This window comes from Theropithecus gelada, chromosome X, assembly GCF_003255815.1.
Source record: "Theropithecus gelada isolate Dixy chromosome X, Tgel_1.0, whole genome shotgun sequence".
In the NCBI taxonomy this organism is placed as follows: Eukaryota; Metazoa; Chordata; class Mammalia; order Primates; family Cercopithecidae; genus Theropithecus; species Theropithecus gelada.
Window position 1 is genome coordinate 35633164 of NC_037689.1, and position 21638 is coordinate 35654801.

The following is a 21638-nucleotide window of genomic DNA, read 5'->3' on the forward strand; positions in this document are numbered from 1 at the left end:
ATGCAGGTCTAGAGTGGATATAGTTCAGGTAGAGCAATTCCTGGTTCTATGAATGAAAAAAATACAATATATGTGGTATACTATGGCATTAGATAGAATATTAGTTGGCTGCTGTCACAGAGACCCAGAAGAGGAGTGGCTCAAACTGTTGAGAAGTGCATTTCTATCAAATGGCAGTCTGGGTGTAAGGAGTCCAGAGTATGGCAGCTCTACCTGTCTCATAGCTCCACCCTCCTTGGTTTCTTGCCTTGGCCCACATGGTCCAAGATGGTGCACCGCTGCACCTTTCAGCCAGTGGGAAAGGGAAAGCCAGAGGCATGCCCTTTACCTCTAAGGGTTTCTCCACCTTGGCACTATTCACATTTGGGGTTGGATAATTCTGTGTTTTAGGGGTTGTCCTGTGCATTGTAGGAGTTTTAGTAGCATTTCTGGTCTCTACTCACAAGATGCCAGTACTGTCTCCCAGTTGTGACAGGCAAAAATGTTCTCAGACATTGCCAGATGTCTCCTGGGCTGGCGTGGGGGGGCAAAGTCACCCCCAGTTGAGAACCACTGCTTTAAGAGTACTACCCAGAGGTGGCCCACAGCACTTCTGATCACTTCCTACTAATGGCCTGAACTTCATTACTTAGCCCTCCTAGGTAAAGGAGCTTGGAATTGTCTTTTTCAGATGGCCAAGTGCCCAGCTAAAAGTTGACTAAAGAAGAAAAGAAACTAGCTGATTCTCCCATACCCTTGTTGCTACAGGGAATGGAAATTTTGTAGCTGATTGAGGAGGTAGTCCTGTTCTTTTCTGAATCTTTAAGTCTGAATTTTAGTCATTACTCACTTTAACTCACTTGCATAAAAACACTGGTGGTGGGGAACACTAAGCACCTAAGGAACAATCCTATTTGAAAAGAATGGGGATTGTTACTCCAGGGGGTTGACCAGGGAGAGAAAGCGAATTTTGAAATGGAGGCTAGAGGAGGTTCGATTTTCACTTGTCGTTTAGCGCCATCTGGTGGAAATTTACAAATGGCAATTCCTTGGCATTTTCTTTAATTTTTCTAGGCATATGCTTCAAATTTTAAATGGATTATAGCAAAACTTTAAAGAATCCTGTCAGATGAGGAACTCTAAACATGATCTCTCACTTTCGGCACTATTGGCATTTCGGGCTGCATAATTCATTGTGGGGGCTATTCTGTGTATTGTAGGATATTTAGAAGCATTCTTGGCCTCTGCCCACTGGATGTCTCTCCCTGCCCCCATTTATGACAACCAAAAATGTTTCCAGCCATTGACAAATGTCCCTAGGGTGAGGGTGTGGGGTATGGCTTCTGGTTGAGAACCACTCCTTCAAACAAGGCATCTAAAATCCTAGTGCCTGTTAAGGCATAGTAGTCCCCTATCAGTGTATCCTGGTGTGTCTGGAAAGGATGGGGAGGCAGTGCTGGGAGAAAACGGCACCAGATGCAGCACGACATGTCCTCTCGTTTACACTTTGGAGATTTTCACTCCTGTTTATCTCAACCAAGTAGAGATTGAGGGAGAGAAGCCAAAAGGCATGGCTAGAGGATGTAGTTTCTTTAAAGGACCTATGGTAAGGAAATATATAGAGGTTATTACCTAACACAGGAAGTAGCACAGACGAATCTCAAACTCTGGTACTGGGGCCCCAAAGTTCAGGTGTCAGGTGTGAAAATCCTGCCAGCCGTGGGAAGCCATAGCTAATCTCATGGGGCTTTTTGGATCCTCCCCTGTCCCCCAGCTGGGACCCATCTGCCACCTAAGTGTTGTGAAGAAACAGCTTGGGAACCAGTCCCCTTACCTGGATCAAGTAAGTGGTGCTAAACCACCTGCGAACAGTAGTCCTGAATTCTTACTTTGAAGTTGGGTAAAGGAAAGAACAGTTTCCCGGGAGCACTCGCTAGCAGGTCCTCGCTTCAGGTCCGGCTCAGGTCCTCTGCCATAGTTTCTCTTTGATTTCACCTTCTCAAGCCCCTTCCTCACCAGCCCCAGACCCTTCCTTTCAGCAGATGACCACTTCCTATTGACACAATTGAGATGACCAGGCACAGATTTCATCACCTTGAAATGTATTGCCATCTGCACTCACCGTGCCTCTTGGTTTAAAGAGACACAATGAGTGCCTTTGCTTCTGCTTAGGCCAACCCAGTCACGTTGTTATCTGGATCCAATTCCATGTCCTCACAGGCACCTCATACCCTCAATTGTACACCTCTCATATCATTGCCTTTCTCTTTCCTGGCTTCTTCCCCATCAGCATCAAACTGGCTCAGGTTCTCTGATCTTTAAAATCATTTGGGCTGATTTTTCACTCCCCTCTCCTCAGCTTTCTATTTTTCCACCTCTCTTTTTGGTTATACTTCTGTAAAAAGTGAGATACCTTTATTTCCTCACCTACTTTCCACTCACCCCACAGCTGGTTCTCTTCGAGCATGTCCATTCCGGTACAACTGTCTCACTGGCATCACTGCTGACTTTTTCCATCTACTATACTTGGGCCTCTCTGCAGTATTTAATACTATAGTCCATGCCCTTTTTCTTTAAAATTACAAGATTTTCTCTCCCCAGACTGCAAAGGTAACATGTGCTTAATGCAAAAAAGAAAAATATAATAATAAAAACGCAAATCTTGGACAACTGAGGCACTTAAGTTCAAAGGAAAACAACAAGAATGACTTGCAATGCCATTACTTTAAAATAACCATTCTTTAGGATATAACAATTTTATATATATATATATATGCATTCAATACTGGAGCACTCAGATATATAAAGCAAATATTATAGGAGCTAAAGAAAGAGATAGGCTCCATTACAATAATAGCAGAAGATTTCAACACCCTACTTTTCAGCATTTGACAGATCTTCCAGGTAGAAAATCAACAAGGAAATATCAAACTTAATATGCACTATAGACCAATATCTAATAGCTATTTAGAGAATATTTTATCTGATAGCTGCAGAAGACACATTTTTTTTTTTTCTCAACATATGGATTATTCTCAAGGAGAGACCATATGGGGGGGTCATAAAACAAGTCTTAAAACATTCAAAAAAATTACAATGATATCAAGTATCTTCTCTGACCATAATGGAATAAAACTAGAAATCGATGAGGAATTTTGGAAACTATTCAAATACATGGAAATTAAACAATATGCTCCTGAATGACCAGTGGGTCAATGAAGAAATTAAGACAGAAGTTGAAAAATGTCTTGAAACAAATGAAAATAGAGGAAGAGGCAGTGCTTCCAAACTCATTCCATAAGGCCAATATTACCCTGATACCAAAACCAGGCAAAGACACATTTAACAGCAACAACAAAAAGAATACAAAAGCTACAGGCCAATATCCCTGATGGATATTGATGCAAAAATCCTCAACAAAATATTAGCAAACTGAATTCATCAATACACTAGAAAGATCATTCATCATGATCAACTGGGTTTTATCTCTGGGATGCAAGGATGGTTCAACATATGCAAATCAGTCAATGTGATACATCATATTAGAATGAAGGACAAAACCCGTGTGATTATTTAGATTGATGCTGAACAAACATTTGATAAAATTCACCATCCTTTCATGCCAAAAAAACCTCAAAAGACTCTACCAAAACATTAGAACTGATAAATTCAGTAAAGTTGCAGGATACAAAATCAATATATGAAAATCAGTAGCATTTCTATATGCTACCAGTGAACAAACTGAAAAAGAAATAAAGTGGTCTAATTTACAATAGCCACAAATAAAATTAAATGCATAGGAATTAACCAAAAAAGTGAAACGTCTCTTTAATGAAAACTATAAAACACTGATGAAAGAAATTGAAAAGGACACTAAAAAATGGAAAGATAGTCCATGTTCATGAATTTGAAGAATCAACATCATTAAGATGTTCATACTACTCAAAGTGATCTACAGATTCAATGCAATCCCTTTCAAAATACCAATGACATTCTTCACAGAAATAGAAAAAAAATCCTAAAATCTATATGGAACCACAAAACACCCAGAATATCCAAAGTTATCATAAAAAAAAAAAAAAACACTAGAGGAATCACATTACCTGACTTCAAATTATACTACAGAGCTGTAGTAACCAAAACAGCTTGGTATTGGCATAAAAACAGACACATAGACCAATGAACAGAACTGAGAACCCAGAAAAAAATCTGCATACCTGCAGTGAACTCATTTTTGACAAAGGTAGGAAGAACATACACTGGGGAAAAGATAATCTTTTCAGTAAATGGTGCTGGGAGAACTGGATGCCCATATGCAGAAGAATGAAACTAGACCCCTATCTCACTATATACAAAAATCAAACCAAAATGAATTAAATAATTAAATCTAAGACCTCACACTATGAAACTACTACAAGAAAACATTGGGGAAACTCTCCAGGACAAATATTTCTTGAGTAATACCCCACAAACACAAGCAACCAAAGCAAAAATGGACAAGAGGGATCATATCAAGTTAAAAAGCTTCTGCACAGCAAAGGAAACAATCAACAACGTGAAGAAACAGTCCACAGAATGGGAGAAAATATTTGCAAACAAATATTTTCCCCTCTGGCAAGGGATTAATCACCAGAATATATAAAGGGCCCAAACAACTCTAAAGAAAAAAAAAAGCCTCTAATAATCTGATTTTTAAAATGGGTAAAAGATTTGAATAGACATTTCTCAAAATATGCTGGTGGTGGGGAAGGAGGGGATAGCAAATTGCCCTCAGTTGAAAACCACTGGGGTAGAGAGAGGGGCTGAGCTTGGATGTGTGCCTAACAACTGTGGTAAACCCTAGGGGATTTAGGGAGCTAGAATGGCCCTTCTGAGTTGTAGAAAGTTGGGCTGCTATGGTGAGCACTTTTTCTTCAGCATGGATCAGTCATTGGATGTGGGCTCCTGAAAAGGGGTGTGACATTGTGTAAGGAGGCTCTCTGTGACTGGAGCAACAAGTTCCTCATTGAAGGGGAATCTGGAACATCCCAGTGTTCACGGCATGTAGGGTCCAGCCCCACAGAGTTGGTGGGTTTTTTTCCCCGTGTGTGGAGACGAGAGATTGTAGAAATAAAGACACAAGACAAAGAGATAAAAGAAAAGACAGCTGGGCCCGGGGGACCACTATCACCAAGAAGCAAAGAGCAGTAGTGGCCCCGAATGCCAGGCTGCACTGATATTTACTGGATACAAGACAAAGGGGCAGGGTAAGGAATGTGAGTCATCTCCAGTGATTGACAAGGTCACGTGAGTCACATGTCCACTGGACAGGGGGCCCTTTCCTGTTTGGCAGCCGAGGCGGAGAGACAGAGAGAGAGAGAGAGCACACAGCCTACACTGTTATTTCTTCATATCAGAGATTTTTAGTACTTTCACTAATTTTGCTACTACTGTCTAGAAGGCAGAGCCAAGTGTACAGGATGGAACATGAAAGCAGACTAGGAGTGTGACCACTGAAGCACAGCATCACAGGGAGACGGTTAGGCCTCCGGATAACTGCAGGCGGGCCTGACTAATGTCAGGCCCTCCACAAGAGGTGGAGGAGTAGAGTCTTCTCTAAACTCCCCCGGGGAAAGGGGGAGTTTTAGCAGACCTTTTTTCCCGGTCTGCTAAGTAGTGGGTGCTTTTCCTTGGCACTGACGCTACTGCTAGACCACGGTCTGCTTGGTAACCGGCGTTTTCCCAGATGTTGGTGTTACCGCTAGACCAAGGAGCCCTCTGGTGGCCCTGTCCAGGCATAACAGAAGGCTTGCACTCTTGCCTTCTGGTCACTTCTCACTATGTCCCCTCAGCTCCTATCTCTGTTTTGCCTGGTTTTTCCTAGGTTATGATTGTAGAGCGAGGATTATTATTATATTGGAATAAAGAGTAATTGCTACAAACTAATGATTAATGATATTCATATATAATCATGTCTATTATCTATATCTGGTATAGATATTCTTATTTTATATATTTTATTATACTGGAACAGCTTGTGCCCTCGGTCTCTTGCCTTAGCACCTCGGTGGCTTGCCACCTACAATGGCATGTGCTACGCTGCAGTTGTTCATTTACTTCTCACCATTTTCCATTTAATAATAAAATTATTGAGAATTGAGACCACATATTATTTCATTGTGAATCATTGAAATCCAGTATGCTACATGGAGTAAATATTGTTAAATAATGAAACAAAATGAGACAATAATTGGGTGGATATTTGTAAACTTAAATACGATAATAAATGGTTTCATTATGCATTTTGTTGAGATATGAGAAACTTAAATATCATAATAAATGGTTTCATTATGCATTTTGTTGAGATATGAGAAACTTTCAAGAGATTTATCCATATTTATATTTAATTATGAGTTCTTTTTTGAGAAGTAACAATTTACTCAGCTGATAGCACTGAACAGTTCTGGGCTAATCTTTAACAGTATTTTGAATTTCTGAAAATGAGATTCTTTATCAGTAATTTAAAAAGAAGACTAGGAAGTTTGTGTGGGATAGAACCAACCAATTGCTGAAATATACACAGAATTCAAGTACTGAAAAGTTTTACTTTGAAAACATGATTATAAAGCATTGTTTCCTATGTATAGCCCTGTAAAATAATACCCATGTTCATCCAGCAGAGGGCACAATTGCACAAAGTATTGGATAAATGCTTTTAAAGTTAAAAGGGAGTGAATTAATCTCTGTCATACGCTGTAGTGACACGTCATTCACATGTAAATGACTCTATACATCTAAAATTCAATAGTGTATTGTTTGTAGATGGTATTTCACTACTGCATTTCCAGCTCCATTCTTTCACATTGTTTTTAAAGTTACTACATCTTCAACAAAATCCAAATTAGGTTAAAATTAATCTCTAAATAATTTTAATTTCAACTGGCTAAAATCATTTGAGGCCAACAATGTGTAAGGCTTTTTTAGAGCATAATTTTATATATGTTATGTTTTCTGTCCTCACAAGATGTTTTATGGGTCATTGACGTGGAAGCACAACTACGTATACTGTGCAGAATCACCCTTCTACATTAAGAAAAAAATCAGGTCCTGTCCCTACATACCGTCAGATTTTTCTTGGCATGGATCTTGTACACTATGAACTTGCACGGTGAAATGGATGAACCCCTGTCCGAGAAATGGAAGGTCTGTCTTTGTCCCTTCCTGGTTGTGTCACTACTTCTCAGAGCCTGTCTATCTTCATCTGTTAGTAGAGGAACAATGATGCCCACGGGGCCCTCTTCACAGGTGGGTGCTGTGAATTCATGGTTTAAGAGCCATGGACATCCACTCATTAGATGCATGTGCCATAGTACAGGAGTAACTGAAGCAACAGCAGGCGTCATCAAGTGTCCACTGGACGGTGGTCAGATTCTCTAGTTTTCCCTCTGTGAAGAGTTTGACTGAATGAATCTCTGGGTTCTTGGGCAATTCAGGGAAGTGGGGAGAGTCAAGTGAGGAGTTAAATTTCTGCTAATCTGGGGAGGAGGGCTTTGATTGGTATTACAACCTCATTTTCACCACAACCTTGTAAAACAGGTCACTGTTCAAATATATTTCTTAATTTAGATATATTTCTAATTTCATTTTGGTAAATTTTTTCTTTGATAGTAATCCAAAACTACACAAGGACAGAATAGCTGTATATGGGAAGGTGTTTATTGCAGTATTGTTTATGGATAATTGGCAAAATTAGAAGCAATTTAGGAACATGGACTATTAGGCAGCTATCAAAATGAAAATTATGAATATTATGTAGGTACATGGAAAGTATGTGATGAATGATGTCATACCAAAGCAAAATAAATCACATATTATGTTAATAGCTAGGTAAAAGTTGAGAATATATGTGGTTGGGGAACAATGGCAAGAAAGATGGAATGGTAATAATGTCTAACATGTCCAGGAGTTAGTAGTAGTCTTTGGGTGTATGTCTCTCTCTTTCCTTCCTAAATCACATTATTGCAGTTATAGTGATATTTGTAGAATGACACACTTCTAAAGAGATTTTTCATGCTTTGTTTGAAATACAGTAATGCCCAATTTGTCCAGTATGTTAGGAAAGAAGTGGCCCATTTAAATGACTTATGAATCTTCTTTCCCCCATTAACTGATGTTTACTCCTCGAAACACAAAAACAACAACAAAACCATTTTGGCTAGAAATCTTTCTAAAATCGATTGTGTACTTTCCTGCCTTCTCCAACAATTTCCTGAGCACATTTTATTCTTGTCTTTGTATCTCAGGCTTACCATGATAAATGTCAATTTCTCTCCCACACTAGAATGCAATGAGCAATACAAATATAGGGTTATTTGCCTCTACATGGCATGATCAAACCTCTTTTGAGTTTTGATTCCTTGGTTCCTATTTTTACATGTTTTCTTTTTTTCTTGTTTGTTCTTTTTCTCGCTTTTAGTCTATCGGGTGTCATTTTCATGATTGTCAGTGTTCCAGCCTTCGGCAACCTATCTATCCTTCCTAACCTCCCAACAAATTTACTGCTTCTAACATCCCTTGTTAGGAAAATCACACAAATGAATTGACTAGAATTATGTGCAGAGAGCTCCAAAGGGCGTTCCATCTTATGTAAGTGTCTGGACAGTGGAGACATGGTGATACCTGTTTTGGTCGTTCAGAGGTATTTTGCTTACTTCTCAACTCTTGGCTGTTTTCTGGATGCGTTGAGGTCTCAAGGAGATGGCCTATGTACAACAGACTTGTTGCTTCAGGGAAAATAGAGTACTGACTCACAGAAACAAAGCATAGTAGTCATAAATCCAGTTAACACCAACAAATCAACGGAAACTGAAAGCAGAGTCAAGCAATCAATAGTTTTATATATATATATATATATATTTCTTTCCTCTAGGTATAGGGCAGGACACCTGTCACATGAGGGTCTTCAGGGGAGAAAGGAAGGAGAGGGTCAGAGACTGGCCTTCCTAGATTCTATGGCCTGTTTCAGGGGAGAATAGGGGTGGGAGAAGGTGAGAGAGACCTTCCTGCTTCTGCCATTTTCTCAATTGCCAAGCTACTGTATTTTGGAGTATTGTGTTCTGAGCCTGTCAACTTAGATTAGTGTTTGAGAAGTGACCATTTTATAAGAATCAATGCTAATCACTGGACAGATTATTGTACAGTGTGATTAGAAATGATCAACACTGGATCAATGATCTGAATGTTCATACTGTTTTATTGCTTGCCATGTGCAGGTATAGACTGTTTATGGAAGGAAAGGGAGTATATTTGGAGTGAATAACAGCATTGTCTACATTAGGCTAGATTTGCTGGTCATTGTTGTAGAAAGCCACTTGAACAAATGTTATCACTTCCATAGTTTGACGGCTGTAGTAATGAAAACCTAAAGTGTCTTATCGTTATTTGAACATATTACATATTAGAAACCAATGTATCTATTGAATTCTGAATTATTCATGGTGGTAGGTACAAGATTAATGTTTAGAAAAATTACTTAATCACACATATTGGAATAAGCCAAAATAAAGTGTTTAGAGCCTTGAAACCATTCCAAAATCACATTTTACCCGATAACTGAAAAAAAATTATTCCATCACACTTTGAAAGCATTGTGAACAATCATGAAATAACAGTACCTTTTTAATTTTTGGCTAATTTTTTGTTGGAAATGATGATGGTGGACAAGATGGTCCAAAGGTAAGGAACTAGAGAATATTTTCTCTTCTGGCTATAGGATCCTATAAACATCTACAAATTTGATGATCAGTAGCTCAGTGAATGTTGAGGGTAATGTATGCTCTCAATTTATTAGGTATCCGTTGGTTTCCTATTAAACTAAATGTATGTAATCAATTTAATATGCATAATTGATAAGACCCATAGAAATTAAATACTAGTTGAATCCTTTACAGCAGTGGTTCTTAGCTTTGAATTCATATTGGAAACACCTGAACAGCTTTTAAAAATCTCAGACCCAGGCTACATCCCAGACCAATTAAACTAGAATCTCTTGGGGATGAGGCCCAGATACCAGTTTTTTTAAAGCTCACTAGATAATTCTAATATGTAGCCAACTTTGAGAAATACTGCTTTATAGAACATCTCTGCTTACTCTTAGTTAAGTTTAAGTACTTCAGGGACTCTTTCTTTAACAATCATTAACAGTCTTTTTCTTAAACAGTCTTTAGGGACTGTTTCTGCTTCTTTTTCTTTAAATAGAAGCAAATCATTCCAAAATAATAGTCTTATTTGTTTTATTTTATTCCTATCTCTTTTTCATTGCTCTTGTTTCATTTTGTTTTATTTTTGCCAAATTGATCAATATAGCATAATAGCATATGGAGTCATGTCATTCTCAGCTTGAATGCAGATTGGGCTATTTACTGATTGTCATAGATTGGCAATGTATTCGATCTCTAAGCAAGTTCCCCCCTGCCCCATCTATAGCAGTATTTCTCAACTGGAGGCAATTTTTTCCCACCAGGAGACATTTGTCAATGTTGGAGATGTTTCTGATTGCTACTGCTGGGGAGTTGTTTTTGACATCTAGTGGGTAGAGACCAGGGATGCTGCTCAACATCCTACAATGCACAGGACAGAGCCATAGCAAAGAATTTTCTGGCCCCAAATGTCACTGGTGCTGAGGTAAAGGAACCCTGATCTACAGAGTGAGTCTCTGGAGTCTGACTTATTTCAAAGTCTTATTTCTCTGCTTCCTAACTGTGTAATCTTGAGCAATTTACTCAATGTACTGTTGCTTGAATCCCATGTGAAAATGCAGATATTATTAGCACCCACTTTGGAGCTGATGGGAGGTTTAAATGGGATAATGTATTTGGAGCATTAATACAGTGCAAATTATTACCAAAATATGTGTCTTTCTGTTCTGGGGCATTTATGGCCTTTTGTCAGTATCCCTGAGATAATTTGTTTGATATTTCTCTTGATAATCTCAGAGTTAATATTCCATGATTCAGTGGGAGAAAAGAAAAAGGTGTTGGAGGCTGGAGCTGTTTTTGAACATGTAACTGCTTTCGATTTTAAGTGGGAATTCAGAGGAGATAGTTTCTCAGCACACTGTTAAATTCCTTCTCCCACTTTTCACTTTCCTCCCCCAGCTCACCACTAGCTTGAAAATTGTATTGGGTTGGAGTATTCAAATAAATAAGCTTGTATTCAACCAAATAAAAGTCAAAGAGATTCTTGTAAGTACAGATTCTAAGGGAAAGTGCCTAACAGCAATGAGCACAGTTTATTTATTATTTTATTATTATTTTTTAAAGTTCTGGGGTACATGTGCATAATGTGCAGATTTGTTACATAGGTAAACATGTGCCATGGTGGTTTGCTGTACCTATCAACCCATCACCTAGATATTAAGTCCAGCATGCATTAGCTCTTTTCCCTAATGCTCTCCACCCCATCCCCTGACAGGCCCCAGTGTGTGTTGCTCTCCTCCCTGTGTCCATGTGTCCTCATTGTTCAGCTCCCACTTATAAGTGAGAACATGTGGTGTTTGGTTTTCTGATGAACACGGTTTATTAGTAAACTTTATATTTATTATTAACAAGAAGCAGATAGCAACAGGAGTTTGAAATTCAGGAAAAAATGCTCTGTGTTGGAAATAGAAATCTGGGACTTATTACTACAGAAGGTGTCAAAGTTATGGGAAAGAATGAGATTTCAAGGGAGACTATAGGGAGAAGAGAGAAGGGGGTTCAGGATGTAATGTGAGAAATAAAGCTCAGCTAATAGTGCAAACCTACTGTGTGCTTGCTGGTCACCTTTCTGATCTATTATACTACATTTGGCTTTTAGGGAGAGTCACCTCCTATTCACAGTCCTCATCCCCAGGTGTTCTAAATCTGGCTTGAAACTAATAAATGAATCTTTACTGAAGATAATATGGAATGCTCACAAAATTAGGCAGAAAATTCCTACATTGATTGCTGTCCATGCATCAGATTCATTTTTAATTTGTCATTATAATTATATAATCATCACACAATTTGACTTTTTCTCTATGCATATCCTTTCCTCTACTCATAATGTGCACAAAACTACGCATGTTTTTATAACAACTTTATTGAGGTATAATTCACATACCATTCAGTTCACCCATTTAAAATATACAATTCAATAGTTTTTAGTATGGCTTCAAAATGTCTCTTCAAATGGCTATATCATAGTTTGCTAGGTCTTTCTTCTATGTGGGGACATTTAAGTTGTTTCCAATTTTTTTACCACTATAAGTAGATTTTTCTGCATGTAGATTTTTAAATATTTGGATTATTTTATTTTTAAAACTTTTTATTCTTGAATTGATACATTATAATTGTACATATTTGTGATGTACAACTTGATGCTTTGATACATGTACAGATTGTATAATGTTCAAAGCAGGGTAGCTAGAATATCTATCACCCCATGCATATATCATTTCTTTATGGTGAGAACGTTAAAAAATCTCTCTTCTAATTTGTAATGTACAATACTTTGCCATTGACCATAGTCACCCTACTATGTAATACAACACCAGAACTTATCCCTTTACCTAATTGTAACTTTGTACACATTGACCAACCTCTCCTTATCTTGCCCTTCCCCATTCCCTCCCCAGTCTCTGATATAAACACTGTTCTTCTCTCTACTTCTATGAGATCAATTTTTTTTAAGATTCCACATAATAGTGAGATCATGTGGTATTTGTCGTTCTGTGTCTGGCTCATTTCATGTATTAATATGATATCGTCCAGGTTTGTCCATTTTGTCTCAAATGACAGAATATCATTCTTTTTAATGGCTGAATACTATTCTGCTGTGTAGATATATCACATTTTCTTTATCCATTCATCTGTTTTTGGACATTTAGGTTGATTCCAAGTCTTGGCTGTTGTGGATAGTGCTGCAATAAACATGGGAGTGCAGATATCTCTTTGATGTACTGATTTCACTTCCTTTGGATATATATCCAGTAGTGGGATTGCTGGATTATACAGTAGTTCTCTTTCTAACTTTTTGAGGAGCCACCATACTGTTTTCCATAATGATTCTACTAATTTACATTCCCACCAGCGCTGTGTAAGGGTTCCCTTTTTTCCATATCCTTGCCAAGAGTGGTTTTCTTTCATCTTTTTGGAAATAGTCATTCTAATTAGAATGAGGTCATGTTTCATTGTGGTTTTCATTTGCATTTCCCTGATGATTAGTGATGCTGAGCATTTTTTCATATACATGTTGGTCATTTGTATGTTTTCTTTTGAGAAATGTCTGTTAAGGTCTTTTGCCCATTTTAAAATCAGATTATGTTTTTGTTTGCTGTTATTAAGTTCCTTATATATTCTGGATATTAGCCCCTTGTGAGATGTATAGTTTGCAAATATTTCCCCCCATTCTATAGGTTGTCTCTTCACTCTTGTTTCTGTTGCTGTGGAAAAGCTTCTTAGTTTGACAAACATACAAAAATCAGTAGCATTTCTATATGCTGATAGTAAACTATTTGAAAAAGAAATAAAGAAAACAATTATATTTGCCATAGTTATAAAAAGGTACATAGGAATAAACTTAACTAAGGAGGTGAGAGATTTCTACATCAAAACTATAAAACACTGAAACAAATTGAAGATGACACAAATAAATGAAAAGATAGCTCATGTTTATGGATTGGAAGAATTGATATTGTTAAAATGGTCATACCACCCAAAGCAGTCTACAGGTTTAAGGTAGTCCCTATCAAAATACCAATGATCTTTTTCACAGAAATAGAACAAAATGATCCTAAAATTCATGGGGGAACCACAAAGACCCCAAATAGCCAAAGCAATCTTAAGCAAAAAGAACAAAGCTGGAGGCATCACACTACCTGACTTCAAAATATATTACAAAGCTGTGGTAACCAAAACAGCATGGTACTGGCATACAAATAAACACACGGACAAATGGAACACAATAGAAAGTCCAGAAATAAATCCATACACTTATGACCAAACTGATTTTTGATAATGGTGCCAAGAACACACACTGGGGAAAGAATAGTCTCTTCAAAAGATGGTACTAGAAAAGCTGGATATCCACATGCAGAAGGATGAGACTAGACCCCTAACTCTTTTACCATACACAAAAATCAACTCAAAATGAATTAAAGACTTACATGTAAAACCAGAAACTATGAAACGACTAGAAGAAAACATAGGGAAACATTTTATGACAATAAGCTGGGCAAGGATTTTTAGTTAAGACCTCAAAAGCACAGGCAACAAAAGCAAAATTTAGATAAATGGATTTTTTTTAAAAGCTACATTCAAGATCTATTTTGAAGTCTTTCTTTGTCCAGGAAGAATGCATAAAGGAATGTGCAACTGGAAAATTTTGTGTAATGGAGAAACTGTTCTAAAACGGATTAATAATTAACATTAAAGGATTAAACTGGGAGAAAGCTCCCCAAAAGAGAATTTCAAACAGGCAGTGAACACTAGTTTGGCTACCTAACACATCTTTGAGTGGAGATGAATAGCTTCTCCCTGCCTCTACTTGAATAAAACTAAACTTAGGTGTATGCCAATATTCACTATTAAGATGGTACACTTACATTTATTATTACCTAAACATGGATTTTTATTGTATGAAAGCCAGATAATATAAGCAAAAGGAAGGAAAGAAAAATCTCTTTCTGGGTTTGAGACCAGCCTGCTCAACAAAGGGAGTGAGACCCTGCTTCAAAAAATATATATAAATAAAAATAAAAGAAAAATCCCCTCCAGGGAATGAGAAAATCATTGCCATTTTCTTTTTTTTGTTTTGTTTTATTATTTATTAATTTATTTATTTTAACTTTTAGGTTCAGGGGTATATGTGCAGGTTTGTTATGTAGGTAAGCTACGTGTCATGGGGGTTTGGTGTACAGATTATTTAGTCACCCAGGTAATCAGCATAGTACCTGATAGGTAGTTTTTTGATCCTCACCCTCTTCCCACCTTCCACCTATGGACAGTTTGAATAAATGCCACATGAGCTCTGAAACAGCTGGGGTTTCTCCAAGGAAATCCCCTTAGAGAAAAGTAACACCTTCTATTTCCTTTGGTCTTCTAGTTAGTTTAGATGTATTTAAGAGCAAAATTCATACAAATACATGGAAGAAAGTTTCAGTGGGCTCTTCCACTTACTTCAGAAAATTGATTTAAAATAAGACTGATGTTAATTCCCAAGGCATTAATTAGACAGCTTGTAGGGTCCATCTTCTGCTAATTTCAATAATTTCCCTAAATTTTGCTTTATCTCTTTTGTATGCAGAGATGTTCTCCTAAACTAATTTGATCGACACAAAAGGGACTTTTTTTTTTTTTTTTTTTCCTGGAAAAAAATCCAGCCCTTTAAAAAAATCATTGAATGTCAAATTATGAATACAGGACTACTTCTAAACATTTATAATTCACATTCAAATATTTATTGAGCACCTACTGCATATAAGGCAAGATTATGGCATGATGAACTCAATTACAAAATGGGCAGGGTGCTAGAGAGAAAGGCTGATCTTGAAGCAGAAAAGTTATAAACAGAAAAGGATCCGTTGCTTAGGAACTTTCAAACTGAAGATTTTCTAGACTCTAGCTTTATTTTTGTTTCCCTTTTTAGAAAGCAGAGATGAAACCCAAACCTGGAGGTGGGAAAGGGCTCTGCGGGCTTTTGCACCATGCTGGAGAGGAGGTGCGGGAGAGAGAGAGAGAGGCAGAATTCTCTCACCTCGCAGTTTTGCCCTTATGTCTGCAGGGCTGCAACTGCACCTAGGCACATGTTTACAAATCTGTCTTCCCTTTAGAATCTCTTGTGGATCTTTAGAAAAATGCAAATAGCTCGATCCCAAGTCCTAAGACTGTGACTCAGTTGGTGGGTGAGGAGCCTGGGAGTCTGTATTTTTGCAAAGCTTTCTTAGTCACTGCTTACAGAGGTTTGAGAATCTCTATAGTACAGTCATTCCACTTAAGTCAGTGGTGCCTGTCCCACTGCTGCACATCAGAATCATCTGGCAAGTGTTAAAAATGCTGTTGCCTGGATCCCATCCCTATACATTCCCATGTCAGTGTGCCTAAGCATCCGGGGACAGCAATGTACAGTCACGCTGAGACCACTGGCTTAAAGGCATTCAATCCTGATGAATCATCTCTCTTACTATCAAAACTTAAAATGAAGAAATGGTGGCAGTTTGAATAACTGAATCAGATAATTCAGTAGAATTCAAAGATCAGAAGAAAGGATTCAGTGAGAACTGTTACCGAGGGAGTGGACTGGGGCATCATCACCAAGGCAACACCATTAACAGCACTTATTCTCTGTGACAGTTGGACTTTATCATTGAAAGGTTAGCCAGGATTGGGGAGTGTGGTGGGTGAACAGGAAATACCACCACTCTTTAAAAGATCTGCTGCTGCTTCAGGTACATAAATTGGTCTGTGCCTTGATTATGAAATGAGACCTTTGTTTCTAGAAGATAAGCAGTCTCGACGGGCCTCCAGGGCAGGTAGAAACCTTGGCAGAGTATGGCCTGAGGACTTCTTCATCTAAAGGCAGGACACTGTGCGGCATGAGAGGCGGCCCTCACACAGATGGCAGAGAATATCGGCTGACTTGTTCATAGACTCCATACTTGTAATTGGACAGCGTGTTTCTTCTCATTTAGAAATGGCACAGCAGATGGCAGTCCAACATAAAAAGAAGGAGAGGGATATGTCACCATTTCCAGCAGTGGCACATGGACAAGAGATAGCAGTGTCTGGGAACCACACGGCTCCTGTGGAAGCATCACTGTCCAATAGAACTTTCCAGGTTGGTAGAACTGCTCTACATCTGCACTGTCCAGAACAATGGTCACTAGACACATGAGCACTCGAGCACTTGAAATGAGGTAATGAGAATGAATAACTGAAATTTTAATTTTATTCAATTTTAATTAAGTACAATTTAAATTTGAGTGGCCACATGAGGCTGGTGGCTTCTGTATTGAACAAGCAGCTCTCAAGAACAAACCTTGACTTTGTCACTTATGGGGTTAGTTTCTAGACACCTCCAAGCCTTGGTTCCCTCATCCGTATTTCTTGTGTGCTGGCACCAGAATTCCTGTTAGAGACAGAACTGTCCTTGTTTGAAAAAATATCTCAATAGGTAATTTGGCCATCAAAACCAAGTCTTCAGAGAAGGGTCTGGAGAGGAAATGCAGACCTCAAGAAGGACCAAGTCATTTTCTATAAGAATATGGGAGAAATTATTCATTTACTGTTGGCCCTGAGTGAGAAGGAGTAAGGGAAGAAAGGGAAAGAAGAGCCAGTAAGAAAGTTTGGGGGCTACATGGAATGTTGGGGTGGCAAAAGGACTTAGGAACAGGGAGAGCTAATATTAGTTTTCAGTTACTTGTGTTACTGTTGTGAACCCATGCTGTCTTTCCAAACCTTTGGTCAAGTTTGCTGTAAATGTAAATGTCTTGTTTGGGGGTGTGTGTGTGTGTGTGTGTGTGTGTGTGTGTGTGTATTAAGAAAAGGGAATAAGCCTAATGTTTAGACTAGAATTGAATGGAAAAGGGAAAACATGGAGTGATTAGACAGTTAATAAGCTAAACAAATTCAGTAAAGCAGGAGCTAAGAGGTAGAGGAAACCATGACAAAGTAAGCCCTTAAGAAAGTTGTAGCTAACATTTGTTTTTCATAAAATGGGGGTTCACATCAAGCTCATACAAATCTCAAAAGGAAGGGTCAGTACAGCTAATACTTGCATGTAAACTGGAGACAGTAATACCTACTTGAAGGATCGTTGTGAAGATAAAATGAGATAATGCTTGTGAAGTGCTTATACATAGTAAGAGCTTAATAAAGCTTTAGTTTTATGGTTTTAAAATGAGTATATGGCTGATCCCTGAACAACATGAGGGTTAGAGCACCGACCCCCACTTGCAGTCAAAATTCATGTGTAACTTTTGCCTCCCCCAAAACTTAACTACTAATAGCCTACTGTTGACTGGAAGCCTCACTGATAACATAAACAGTTGATTAACACATATTTTGTATGTTATGTGTATTATGTACTGTATTCTTACAATAAAGTAAACTAGAGAAAAGAAAATGTTATTAAAAATCCTAAGGAAGAGAAAATACATTTACTATTCATTAAGTGGAAGTGGATCATCACAAAGATCTTCATCCTTGTCTTCGCATTGAGTAAACTGAGGAGGAGAAGGGAGAGGAGGGGTTGGTCTTGCTGTCTCAGGGGTGGCAGAGACAGAAGAAGATCCACAAATAAGTGGACCCTTGCAGTTCAAATCCATGTTGTTCAAGGGTCTATTGTAATACTCTTCCTTTTTTTTTTTTTTTTTTGAAGATTAAGTAAAGTAACATGAGAAGCTCCTGGTTCACAGTGAGCATTCCCTAAATGCCATATTTTTTCCTTCTTAGGAAGGGAATCTTCTTCTAGACCCTATTTGAGCTATATCATTTTACACTGTAAACCCTGACAGGCCCCAGAAAATTCTTGGGGACATATGAGGTTTTTCCTTCTTTCCCTTCTCTGTATGGCATGTGGGTATCACCTGTAGGAACAGTGAACTGACATGCAGCAGTACAGCACTTTTAGTACCCTGCTGTTTATAACATCTAGGCTCATCTTTCATCTTTATCCATAACCATCTCTCAGATTTTTTCTGTCTTTTATAACTCACATGGGTTTATTGCTGTACACTTATGAGCCCCACTTTTATACATTTTAACCAATTTGGAGGTCTTGTTTACCCAATCAGTTGTCCTTGTTTCTTCTGTAAGTGGCCTTTATTGCCAATTGTTTTCATCACTCCTGCTTTTCAAGTGCCATGAATTACCTATTCAGTACATTCTCACTTTGGCAAAAATATGTTATTTGCAACCTTTTTTGCATGTTTCTTATTTATTCTAGCCTATGTTTTGTTGTCGAGTGAGTACCTGAAGATCATTCTTCTACATAAGAATGAACCTATTCCTGAGAGTAGGATAGAAAAATTCCTAGAATTATAGGGCTTTGACTATAGCTTCTGAAAAAAAATTCAGAGTGTACAGGATACTCTAGTGGCCACAAGACAAATGTCTGATTTTCCTCATGGATAGTATGATAACTTAAAGTTTGAAGATTCAAATTAAAAGTGTTTTATTCATCCCTAAACCAAATACAATTACTATCTTGCCTTCAATTCAGCTACATTACCTTTGGGTGGTGGTGGTGGTGTTTGGTCCAAGCCAGTCATCCGTGTATGTGACTAATTGAAAGTGTGCTGATTGAAATAAAGATAAACATGCCTTCTGTCCCTCAAAATGTATGTTTCTTATTAAAAAGCTTAGAGTAAGCACCATGACATAATTTATCACATTTATTACTTGTATTTTCAGCCAGCACTTCTATCCAAGCAATGGAGAGCTGCAGTGGGATCTTTGCAAATTTGGCACTGAGTATTTATTTAATGATTTGAGGCCTGGGAAATCTTGTATTTTCCAGTATGCTTAGCTTTTTAATACAGGGGCTCAGGTGTCCTGAGTAAAGACAATCACAGCTACACTTCTGAACCCCCAATAGCAGAATGATAATGCAGGAAAATCTGTGTCCCACATTCAAATGACTAAAGAGAAACCTCATTTTGCAGTCATTTCACTTCAGCTGTTTACTCTCCATGGTGAATAATAAACACAAGCACAAACTGTGAAGGAATATATTTTTTTTTCCAGGAGATGGAATTGCCTAGAAAACTCTGAATAAAAAAAACCCTGAATATAAATCTTGTCAGATCTGATAACTAATGCTTGAAATCTTTATCTACTGTAAGTTGCGAGTGTTGCCAAACAGTATATTAGGAAAAGCACCTCAGTTTGTTTCTGAATAGATAGGGTGTTTATCTGTCAGTATTATATATGAAGAGGTCCCCCACAGACTTAACACATTCTGTCAAGCTCTCTTGTTTTACTGTGTTTGCAAATCACAGAGCGTGTTTGAAATATCAAGTAATGGTGAGCTCTTATGTGTGGTTAGGAGTTTCTATTAATGTCAATTTCTTCCTACACTTTTACCTAGAGCTCCCATAAGGCAAATACTTGTGGGTAAAGGGAAGACATGCTAAGAAATGGGAAAATAGCTGAAAGATGCATAGGGCTTTTAATTTTTTGAGGGAGGGGTTCTCTTTAGAACCTGAGTCATAGTTTTTGAATATCCTTAAGGTTGGTATATCAGCCAAAGTACATTCAGAAGGCAGAAATTACACAAAAGTTATTTCTCTCAGTGAAATAGTTTGTAAAGTTCTGAATTTTCACCGAGGTCACTTAATATTTTCTTCTGCAAACCAGACAATCATCATAATCTTCTAAGAAAACTGAAGTTAGGTATTTTAGTAATTTCCACAATTCTGACACAAATGTAGTAAGTTTATTTGAAACATTATGTTTTTAATACTTAAAAAATTTTAAAATTTTGTTTCTAATTGACACAAAATTGTACATGTTTTGGGGTAAGTGTGATATTTCAATACATGTGTATATTGTATAATAACTAAATTAGGGCAGTTAGCATGTCCATTACCACAAACCTTTATCATTTCTTTGTGGTGGTAACTTTTAAGATCCTCTTTTCTAGCTATCTTGAAATATGTAATACATTGTTATTAGCTGTAATCACCCTGCTACGTAGTAGAACAACAGAACTTATTCTTCCTTTCTAACTACAGCTTTGTACCTGTTGACCAACCTCTTCCATTCCCCCCTCCCTTCCCCAGCTTCTGGTAACCACTATTCTACCCTTTACTCCTGTGTACTCAATTTTTTTTAGATTCCTTGTATAAGTGGGACCATGCAGTATTTGTCTTTCTGCGTCTGACTTATTTCACTTAACATTATGTCCTCCAAGTTTATCCATGTTGCCACAAATGACAGGATTTCACACTTTTAAAAATAGCCAAGTAGTAATCCATTATGTATATATATCATGTTTTCTTTATCCATTCAAGTTATGCTTGAACCTGAAAAACTATATTGTAGAGGAAAATTCTAACTACATTAAATGCTCGACATAATATTAGCAAAATAATTATTTGAAGGCAAAAGAGAGTGACAAAAAGGAGGCAGAAATTGGATTTGACTTTTGAAAGAAGAGAACTGCACTGGGTAAAATCCAAGTTTATATAGCTTTTCCCCTGAAGGGATGCTCCAGTCTAGGTTAAAACTCAAGCAGAAAGCTGATGTCACATTGGCTAGAGGTGTCAGAGGATTGAGTTATGAGATGCAAGAGTGGCTAGAATTTGAATGTAAAATTCTAGAAAGGAGGAAGTCACAGAAGTGGCTGCATATAATCTCCCATTAAGTCCTATCTATGTATCTCATATAAGCATAAAAATCTGCATGCAACTTCTTCTTAAGTCCCAGGCTGATCCCTGAATTGAATTTGCCCTAAGGAGAATCCAAGGGTACCAGTGAAAGGTAATAGCTGGAAGGCTGAAAACTGTGAGCAGGGATTTAAGCCTCTGCCCAAACAAGGGAGATAAAGATTGGAATTTGAGTCCTGCCAAGTTGTGTCAGCTTGGTATGTACTTTGGATTTTCTTGGAAACCCCAGAAAGGCCATACCTGGGGTGTTAAAACTTTGTCATAGGACTAA